Below are 10,813 nucleotides of genomic sequence, written 5' to 3'. Positions count from 1 at the left end.
CATTGAAGGGTTGTTATACACCCATGTTAGATGTTTATGCATTGGGATGGGTGCTAAGGGAGATTTGTCAATTCTATGAGGATGCTGCAGACTACTTTGACTTAACAAAAGCTGTCACTCCCTCCTTTCAAATGATAAGACACTTGTCTCAAATTTTTGAAGAAAAAATGATGAATTTAGATCTAACAAGCAGGGTTTCCTTTGAAGAGATCAACAAGCTTGTTTGCAGGCATCCTGGCATGAATGGGGAGTTGGCCATGTGCCCCTTTGAGGAAATGGAGCCAACTTCCACATGAATAATTTGTGGCACCATGTAAATCATGATACAGTACTGGTTATTGACTTCACTTCACACTATCTTAGGGCATCTCTTTTCTATTGTTCTTTTTCTGCTAAAAAATGGAATGTATTTCATAAAGGCATGTATCATTTTGACATGGCTTTAATATGGTGAATTATATCTTGTTTCTAGATAACCTATGAATTTATCCTTGGATGTCTATTGTAAATGAAAATTTCAAAAGGAAAGTACATTTGTTACAGCGAGCAATAAGTAGTGCTTGTCCCACGTAGTGGAACCACAAATCATATCTATGTTACATGGTACAATTACTTTTTATGCACGTACTCTTGTATAATACAGTCGTTTGTGAATTTTTTCCTTAATATGAGTGCATGTTTCCTACCCTTAAGAAGCTATTGATTAATATCATCTCTTTTTCTATCATGTACCTAGATACATGACGATGATCTTAGCTACTGTAGAGGAGACGAATATTTTCAATAGCACTCATGAAGGCAAGTCACCTTTTTCTAAAAATTGAGACCTTGAGTAGATCGTTTTTTATAAATGTAGCAATCGCTAAAAAAAAGAGGGCTTGCAGTAAGCACAAACGTTGTGTCAGTCATTGGGATTGAAACCCAGCAAGGGAGATAACTTGAAGTGGTGGTCAGAGCCTTGGGAGGATAAAAATTCAGTGTGGTCAAAGATAGACGATGAAATGGGGGAGGCTGATGAATATGATGACTTTGGACAACCAACTAGTGATGAAGAACAATTAGAGAATTCAGATGGGGATGATGACGTCGTTGCTCTTAGTGAGATTCGACATGAAATTGATGGGCTCTTAGATGAGATTCATGGCTCAAGTATTGTTACAGAAAGTCAGAAGATCAACCCAACAATGGAAGTTGATGGAAAGTATATCTTCAAGACTACATTGGTCAGTCAATTGAATGGGAGTTTGACTTTGTCAAAGGATCGATTGACAAGAGTGAGGCAAGGTGTCTACTTTGACCCTAAACTAAAATCACAATCATCAAGTAATGTGAATTTATTTGGGATAGATTCTGATTGTGCAGTATATTTTTATATGATAGACAAGATCAAGGAAGTGGTAAGCATCCAAAGAGAGATGGAAAAGCCACAAACTTGAATAAAATGGATGGGTCTCATAGCACGTGGTACCTTGGCAGGGTCCATAAGATGAGAAAAAAAGTATGAGGTAGATATGTGGATTGTAAACGAGGCTTTGATTTGACCGATCAACCTCAAGGCATAGAAGTTTAGCTTGGTTGGTACCAGAGGGTGAAAGGATCACGTATGTTCACATATGACTTAACAGACTTGAATATGATTTCCATAGAGTCGGTGATTGCATTAGCAAATCTAACATACAATCCATCAAATGAAGATATCAACTAGATGAGAATGATTATAAGTTGTTTAATGACTTTCTCAAGTGTGTTGAGTAATCACGTGGGTGCTCAAAGTAAGTGATTTCAATTTGGAACAAGCTTTGTATTTTCTTTCTAAATAATCCTATTACACTTTTTATCGCCCTTTTTCCTGTAGGAAATGGATCTTCAAGCTAGCACCTCACAAGGCTAGGACATACTCTTTGCAACTGAAGTATTGCTACCAAAGGGTTTTTTGAGAGCTCTTCGAACTAGTCCTATGGTAAGGTACTAGGTTGATTGAAGTATGTTTTTGTTGCTAAAGCATTAAGGTGATGTATTGGGATTACATCATGGCCAAACTATATTGTATATAGTGTTTGTACTTTCTAGTATTCTGTTTATTTTAGTTATGCGACATACTTTGTAGGTGCTATTGATGAGTGCTTGACACAAGAGATTTGCTTTTGTCTTACTTTGTAGGTGCTATTGATGAGTGCTTGACACAAGAGATTTGCTTTTGTCTTACTTTCAGAACAATTTTGTCGCATTTTGATCTTTTGGGATTCTTCGACAACATTATGCATGGAGATAAATAGTGATGAAAGTAATGGGAGACAATATACTTATGTTCGCTTCTTTTATATAGTACATATATAGATCTTCCAATACTATAGAGTCCAAATGTATGGGATATACTTTGGACATGTGAATCTTGGATATTTTCGCATATAGCTTTATGTCATAGTGCTATTGTAAAATGTTGTAACATCCTTTTTGCAAAGTAGAGTGAGTGCGGAATTTTGATGCCGAGAAGTGCTTAAAAATAGCTAAAAATTACGAATATCAAGGGAAAAAATTCAACGTCGAAGGCGGCGGTGATTTTAAGCGTCAAAGTGCTTTAAAGGCACCCGAGCGACACTTGTTGATTTTTAATAATGTTTCAGACTGCCATGCGGGTTGTCAAGAGTTACTGGCCAATGCGGGATGTCAAGCCGGATGCCCAGGATTTTTCAGAGCTCAATTCGAAGTCCGGACGGGGAAATGGCCAAGGAACCGGGCAAGATGCGAAGAGGTGGATAAAAGTTTGGCCAAATGAGTGGTGACCTTTGGGTGCTACGGGCATTTTATGCCAACATTTAACTTAGCATGAAATCGTGGAGAGAGAGGGGATGAAGAAAACGTGATAGTATGGCGCCGATTTTTGCGCTTAGATATTTGAGATGCAATCTCCTGCCTGTGAGCAACCCCCCAAGTGATCATTGGCAGTGATTCCCCTCTGGATGCTAATCATATCGCCGCCTCTTGCTCCTCAAATGGTGGCCTGGTTGGAAATCTCTGATTCTAGTCTTTCTCTCTCCTCCCTCTCTCTCTTCTAGAGGCAGATTCATGTGGGAAAAAGAAGGATCTGTCCAACCGAGATGGGATTGCTCCATGATGCAAGAGGAGGGTAGATTGCTGATTCCGGACTGTCATGGACATTAATGGTTACTGGAAATCAGTCCCGAAACATGGCAAATAAAAACCCGCAACCCGCAAAGAACGGTAATTTTATTTTTACAAAGGGAATTGATGTTTTTATGCTATTTGGTTGATGAATATTTGTTCCCATGGGCTAATTATGCATTATGTTATTGTTTATGAGTTTGATCAGTTTATGCTCAGAAAATCAGAAAACCATAAGTGTTATGACTGAAATTAATGGTATAAAACCCGTAAAACACGCGTTTAAGAGGCAAAATGGGGTTTTTTTTTGCAAAATAAGGGGGAAACATGAAATATAAAATCAATAAAACCTGAAATTTTGCTGTCAAATAACCTAAGGGCCACAATCCACAATCAATTTCAATTTCTAGTCATTTTTAATTGAAAATAATAGAGGAAAAATACCAAAAAAGGTGAAAAATGGATTTTAAATGGGAGAAAATTAGGAAACGATAAAAAAAAATCCAAAAAATTACATAAGTGTTTGTGCAATGTATAATGAAGGTAGAGCACGAGGTTAGCCTCGGTTTACCCTCATTTCTATGTTTTTGTTCGTATTTATTGCTTTCTCTACAAAGAAATACACATAAAATGACTCTTACATCTATCAACGATTGCAAAACATTAAATGGTAGGATGAGAGGGGAGTTTGAGCGTCAAAGTACAATCTTAAACCTGATTTATGTGTTGCATCATGGTTATAGAATGTTGTTTTAAAATAAAGGAAAATGCAGCATGAGTGTAAGGCTCGGTGTCTCTCCTCGTTTCAATACATAAACGTTAGTATGGAAATCATGAAAAGATTGGTTGCACACGATACACAATGCTGGTTTTCTTTTGTTTGTGCACTAAACCATTCACATTATGCACTATGCATGGTTCATGGTATCAAAGGAAAATCTCCTGGACTGCATAGCAATTGTTTTCTTAGGACTTTGACCCACGATTGAGAGTGTGAGGTTATCCCTTGCTGTAGGGTAGAGGGTCAGTTTCCTAAGGGATTGTGAAGTGAGGAAGCATGGTATATCTCCTGGAAATACGAGAAATATAAAAGAGAGGAGTTTGTGTTCGTTTGTGTTATATGTTTAGCAGCGCATCAAAGGGCCAATCCTTGAGATGTAGGAGAGCTGCAGCGGGGCTCCGACTATTAGTCGGTGGAGTGCCTCCTATATGTGTGTATTCGTGGCATTGCCAATGTATAAGGGATCTCCCTTTAAGGAGTTTTAGGGAAACATTGGACTATGAATTATGAATGCATAGATTAAGCTTTAGGGCAGTTTGTCCTTTAGCATTAGATTGACGCTCCTGGTCCGTGAGGCCGTAAGGGTGTTTGTGTGTCATGAGCATGAGGTCCGGTTAGTGCCATAGCCAATGCCGGCCCATTTCAGGTCCCATCATAGAGAAAGGATTCTTGCACATATTGTAAAGTCTCAAGTTTTTTTAAGTTAGAATATGAAAATTTAGAATGCTTGACTAGTTAGCATGTGGTGTCAATTCTTGTGTTGGTTTTTATGTTAAAATGTCCTACCATCAAGACCAAGATCTCGGGAGATGATGAAATCTTCAACTTATTTCCTAGTGATGCAATGAGACCTTGGGTGCATAGGAACATTTTGAAGAGAAAAATCAAAGAAAACTCAAAAAAACACAGTTTCAGCATGGTGAATGCAATGCCATCTACATATGTTATGAAGTTGTATCTATTGGGAGGGGAGGGAGGAGGTTATATATTGACTATTATGGGTTTATGAATTATATAGATAAATCCTTGTGTGAATGGGGGTGTGGAAATTTAAAAGATTTTAAGTTTAATCCTTGATAAGGGATGTATGGGGGGGGGGGGGGGGGAAGGAACTATCTAGCTATGTGAGATGGAGGCAAGGATTTGAGATGAATCAAATCATACTTTGCATGTAAATAGTGAGATTATCCCTTTGGCTTGCTAGCTAAGTTGGATGAGATGAGTATGAGAGGAATTGATAGCTTAATGGTGATATGGGGTCCTTGCATGAATGTAGCATCGTGTTGCCATGTGAAGGACTTGTATGGCCAAAAACAATGATCAAATATGTAGAAATGCATCATTTGATTGATAATGGGGTATGCTAATAGGCCACCATCATAATGTGATGCATTTCTATCCTCCTTTCTTGATCATTAGACTAGACCTCCTCTCTTTCATATCTATTAAGTTTCTTATGAAACCTTTCAAAAAGTAGATATTTTTGGGCCCTTTGATATGGGCAGGTATACTAGAGATGGGGTCTTCAACCACATGGAAGAACTACAAGTATGGATTGGAGGTTACAATCATAAGCCTTTATTGGGGCTATCTTGAAAATTCATATGGATTCTTTATGTTTTAGTTTATCACTTGTTTCTATGGTGAAGGTCGAGATGACACTATGCCTAAAGTTGGAAAATCTGTTGGTTTCTAGAGACCCTTTCATAAAGGGGAGGCTCTCAATCATCACAAAATTCTTTAAAATCTGATCCTGAGCCATGGTCTTGGTCTTGAAAGAAAAATCTATGTTTTATGTTGTGTAACTAGATCCATGGGTCTAGAAAATCCATGTAATGGGTGTTTCTTATATGGGATGCATTCACCTTTTCAAATATAGAAACTTTTACTCACATGAGAACCCCTCCAAATCTCCGTAGAGGTGTAATTGATATCATTTCTTGTCTTGAACTTGTCTAAAATATGTCCCTTGTATATTTCATTGTATCTACAAGGTCATTACCTTGTATCTTATCTTGGCTCTTGCACCCATGATTTAGGCCATGATTATCTATGGTTGTTGTGCATGGTTCCCAAAGAGGAGTTTGCCCTATAGTAGATGGCTCTTGTATAGGGTTGCAAAAGTATACAAGATTGGGCACTCTAGTGTTTATGTGTGTATCAATGGAAGAATAAGGAAATTGTAATGAGGGTCTCATGATCCTTTCTACAAATTCTTGAGTTTCTATTATATTATGAGCTTTGGTTTTTGGGGTTTTTTGTTTCCTTATGTGGGTGGGTAGCTATAAATGTTTAGTTGTTCATCTCTATCAACTTATAACAACATTTAAAATATTGATATGATGTTTGGATATTCAACTCTGATTATCATGAAAAAACTCAACGTAAAGTAGTGTGACATTGTGTTTTTATTTGAATTGTATAGAAGGGGTTATAAAAATGAACCTCATCTCAAAATTTAGATTTACAAAAGCAATATAAATATTACCTTCAAATTTCACAAAAGGGGTATATAAAATGGTGCAAACTTTTTAAAAAGGGGTTTTAAAAATACCATTTGAATGCACGTTATATAGAGGGTGACTCCCCAAGGTGGACTCCCCAAGCTTGTGGGTTAATTCCACATATTGGCCTTTATAGCCACTTCACCACTTCCCGGCTCGTAGTTGATTAAATTAGGTTGCACCCCACTCTAGTTGTGTCATGTCTACTAGGGTGGTTGATGCATACATGTAGCAAAATTGATGAACAATTTACCATCTTTTGTGGAATTGTAGGAAAGTGAAATCCTTTTGAAAGAAGATGTGGATATGGGTTAGAGACCTTGATGGTATCAACCCTACATGAAAAGATGAAAAGTTTTCTATCTAAGCAATAAAAAATCTTAGGATGAGAAGTTACCATGGAAAATGAAGCTAATAAAAGCTATTTGGATGAGGAGTTACTATGGAAAATGGTGCTTCAAGAATGCCATATTGCACAAGTGACGATGGCTATCCTATTTGGCAGCCCTTCAAACTAGCTAATATGTCTAAAGTTGCTATATAGATACTTGAAAATAATGCTTTGGCCTTTTTGAAATAATTGAATAGCTCTCAAAAAAACAAAACTGTAGGGAGGCGTAGGCGTTCTTATTTCCATTACAAAAACGGGAATCGTTCACATTCGGAAAATAATCACGACGGATAAAGGGGGTACCGCGCCAGCTAGGGATCGAACCTACGACTTTCAGCTTAGGAAACAGACGCTCTATCCACTGAGCTACAGGCGCTTGATGGACGGTAGAATCTATTTTCCTTTTTTTACAATTTTAAAAATGAGATGCAGCGCAACACAAGCAGACGGACGTTCGCATTCCGGTGGCTTCGGCAAGAGACGGCTCGGGTAGGAGGAGAAAATGAAAGTGGTGAAAGTTGGTGTTGCTCTACCCTCTCAAGTTACAACATTTCCAACGGCGTTTGATTCTTTGGCACTGCAGCTGACGAGGCATTTTAAGGTTCCATGCATCCGCAGGCCTTCCACTTCCTCCATTTCCTCTGTATATACACTCCCAATCCCTAACAATATGCCTAAATCATTAAGTTTCAAAGTCAAGTAAACAGAAGCTATGCATCGGTTGACAAAAATACGTCTCAAACCTTAGATAAGTTGGCATTATGAAATATTGTGAAACATTTTCATACAAAAACACCTCATATAGTTCCATAGAGTTTTTTGCTTAAAGTTTGGATTCTTAATTAAAAAAACAAATGCAACCTGTGGAACCTCATTGAGCTTGCTCCCTAAAATGAAGCAAGCATGATGTGTTCCATGTGTTATTAGAAAGTGTTTGAGTCATAATTGATTGGTACAATAGTACAAGAAGACTTGCTAATGAGGGGTATTAGAAAACAAGACTTTAATTCCTGTACAAGGGAGGCCATCCATGTAGTTGCAAAAGCCTTGAGCCTGAAAGCATAAGGAACTAAATATTCAAACAAAATCGCAGTAGCAAGCAAAAGGGCAACAAGTAAAAGAGTGTGTAGAAAGGCTTCCATGACAGGGTTTGGAGGCCTCTTGATGGCCATCATAGAGAGGAGGCCATTAATGGCCCCCAAGCGCTAGAAGAACCAACTTTAGAAAGAGAAGAATGAGCAACAACTTATAAATGCAAGAAGCGTCCTCAACAGCCAAGGAGGCAACAACCATGAAAGAATAATCTTCACAACTTGCACCCACAAATGATGAAGACTTGAGGCTTCAGAGGAAAGCAATTGTGTAGTAGCTAAGTTGTATGAAGAATCCCAATGAAAGCCTCCATCTCATATGGAAGCTATTGAGGAAACTTCCAAACTATCCTCTAAACAAAGCCAACAAGCCAGAATTGAAGTCAACTAGCCCATAGAGCCCAAAAAGAGAACACTACAAACCAAAAGATAGAAAAGGCTAGAAGAAGATAAGAACACAAGAGCTAAGAAGACTCAAGGGACTAGGCTAGAAGCCATTCAAAAGCAAAATGTTGAAAAGGCCAAATCTTTGGTACCCCGATGCTTGAGGGATGTTATGACGTTGTATTGGAATGCTTTTGAGACTGATTTGAACCCGCAATAGCTCAAATTTGTGTGTCATTTAAGTGTTGTAATACAGTGGACAACAAGCTTTTACACATGGAAGTTTTATGCCTATCGCTCTTGGATGTCATTTGAATGCTTCATTCCATCTATTGATGTATGCCATTGATGGTCTACACTCGGATATCCTATTGAAAGCTCTTGATTCTCAATTTTAAGCTTGGTGGCATTCATCTTGACTATGTTTGTTACTTCAGTGACTTATGAAGTTACAAGCTTGAAGTCTCTATTGGACATAATACTCCCAACTTATGCTTCATGTAACTTGGATACTCAAATGGCCATGTACTTGATGTTTTGAGCTTGCATTGCTCATTTGGCATTCAATTTTGTTCCAATGGGAGTTATTTGTGCTACTTGAATACTTTGCATTTGAGTAAAGCTTTGGGTTATGCAATTGAGCTTACTTCAATGAGACTTTGGGACTCAATTGAGTTATGTCTATGCTCTTAAGATGTTATTTGGATGTAGTTGTTGCCTAGTGGGCTGATTTGATTCATGCTTTGAGCCAACACCTATCTTTGTTAAGTTGTTGTCAATGATGTATTCTTCCAACTTGGCTATGTATTGAGCTTATTTACACTCATCAATCAATTGTGTATGTGATAGTTCTCTTTTGCTATCTCAAAAACCTGTTATATGCATGAGAGTTACGCCTATTAGATATATCTCTCTCTAACACATTAAGTTTGACAATTCTTGGTATTGATTGTATACTCCTTGACTACTCATTGTTTATACATATCCCACTTTTTGCAGGATATACCTAAGCAGTTGTAGATTGGATTTTATCATTTGATTGCTCACACTTGGCTTTGGGTTTTACTGCGATCATTATTTTTAGCTTGCTATAATTGCAGGTTTATGCATCATCTATGAGGGTAGATGCCTTGATTTAACCATCATTCTTTGGCAATTAGTGGACAATCCTACTATTTGTAATTTTTTCTTTGTTTGGATGTGCTTTTGGACTATTTTTCTATCCTTTATAGCAGCCTATATGTCTTGGATTGTGCTTTTATTTCTTGCATTATGGTTGGTGGGTTGAATGATAGTGCTATCTTCAATATTGAGAAGTTGGATGGCACCAACTATAGCTATTATTTGGCAGGTTCTAATACTGAAATTGCATATAAAGCTATTGAGATATGAGGGTGTAAAGCTCAAATGTTTTGATGCAAAATGGGCTGAACTAGATGAGTTATATAAATCTACAATCATTTTGTCACTCTCTAAGTAGGTCTACTACAATGTTGTCTCTGACATGTAGATTACTTGGTAGTTATGGGATACGATTCGTAATATCTATAATAAATAGAACCCTCCCTCTCATATGTATTAGCTAAAGAAACTCATGGACCTTTGTATAAAGAAAGGGTTTTCCATGTCTGTCCACTTAAATGAGTTCCATTCTATTTTCAACCACTTATCTTTGCAAGGTATTGAATTTATGGACAATCTTTCTCCCTTGTTCTTGCTAGTTATATTGCCATGGGACACATTCCATACTGCTATGTGTCAAATATGCTTGTTGATGGGTTGAAATTGTAGGGTGTAGAGGGTGCACTCTTGAATGAATAGGTAAATAGAAAGAATGTAGATGCTTCTCACACCTCTCATGCTTTGAAAAATAGAGGCAATAATGGTAAGAGCCGTAATTATCGCCATGGGAGATACTCTCAAAATTCTTGTTCTCGATCATGTGGATAGTCTCGCAATAAGTCCCATGGCCATATGTCTACATTAGCTTGTCACTATTGTCAGAAGTAAGGTCATATTTGGCCACGATGCCATACAATATGTGATGACAAGTGCAAGAAAAGAATTATGATCACAACATTGTCTCCAGGTAAGTCCAGCATCAAGATTGAAGAGATTAATGTCATGCAAATTGATTCTAGGCCAAATCGATGACGTGTCCACCAAATGCTTGGGCCGAATGCCACATGGCAAGGTGGGTCAAGTGTCCAAACGCCTGATTCGGATGGGCCGAATATGATGGTCCGGGTGGGCGAGTCCAAGTGGGTCAAGTGACAATCGAATGGCCGAATGAAGCATCCAAATGAAACTAGGCCGAATATTGGAGACTCAAACAGGCCAAGTGCAACGACACATGGCAATAGTGAAGACAATTTTCGATTCATTTCTGCGATCTATAGCATACTAGGTGGCAAGCACTTCCAAACTAGATCAATGGACAAAGGTTAAGGTCTATATAAATGCTGGCAAAGGCCGATCGATCCGTCGTAATGAATGGCTCTCTCTCTCTCTCTCTCTCTCTCTCTCTCTCTCTCTCTCT

At 38.0% G+C, this 10,813-nt stretch overlaps 1 non-coding gene across 1 annotated transcript; it reads right to left on the bottom strand.

Annotated features, from left to right (window-relative positions):
• Window positions 1-7,102: 7,102 nt before the first annotated feature.
• On the bottom strand, window positions 7,103-7,175 carry TRNAR-CCU (transfer RNA arginine (anticodon CCU)). Its single transcript has one exon. It is a non-coding gene; the product is annotated as a tRNA-Arg (tRNA).
• Between the last annotated feature and the right edge of the window lie 3,638 nt (window positions 7,176-10,813).

Source organism: Lygodium microphyllum, chromosome 7 (genome assembly GCF_053477565.2).
Source record: "Lygodium microphyllum isolate KBCC chromosome 7, Lygodium_microphyllum_v1.1.10, whole genome shotgun sequence".
Lineage (NCBI taxonomy): Eukaryota > Viridiplantae > Streptophyta > Polypodiopsida > Schizaeales > Lygodiaceae > Lygodium > Lygodium microphyllum.
This window is presented reverse-complemented; position numbering and strand designations above follow the sequence as displayed.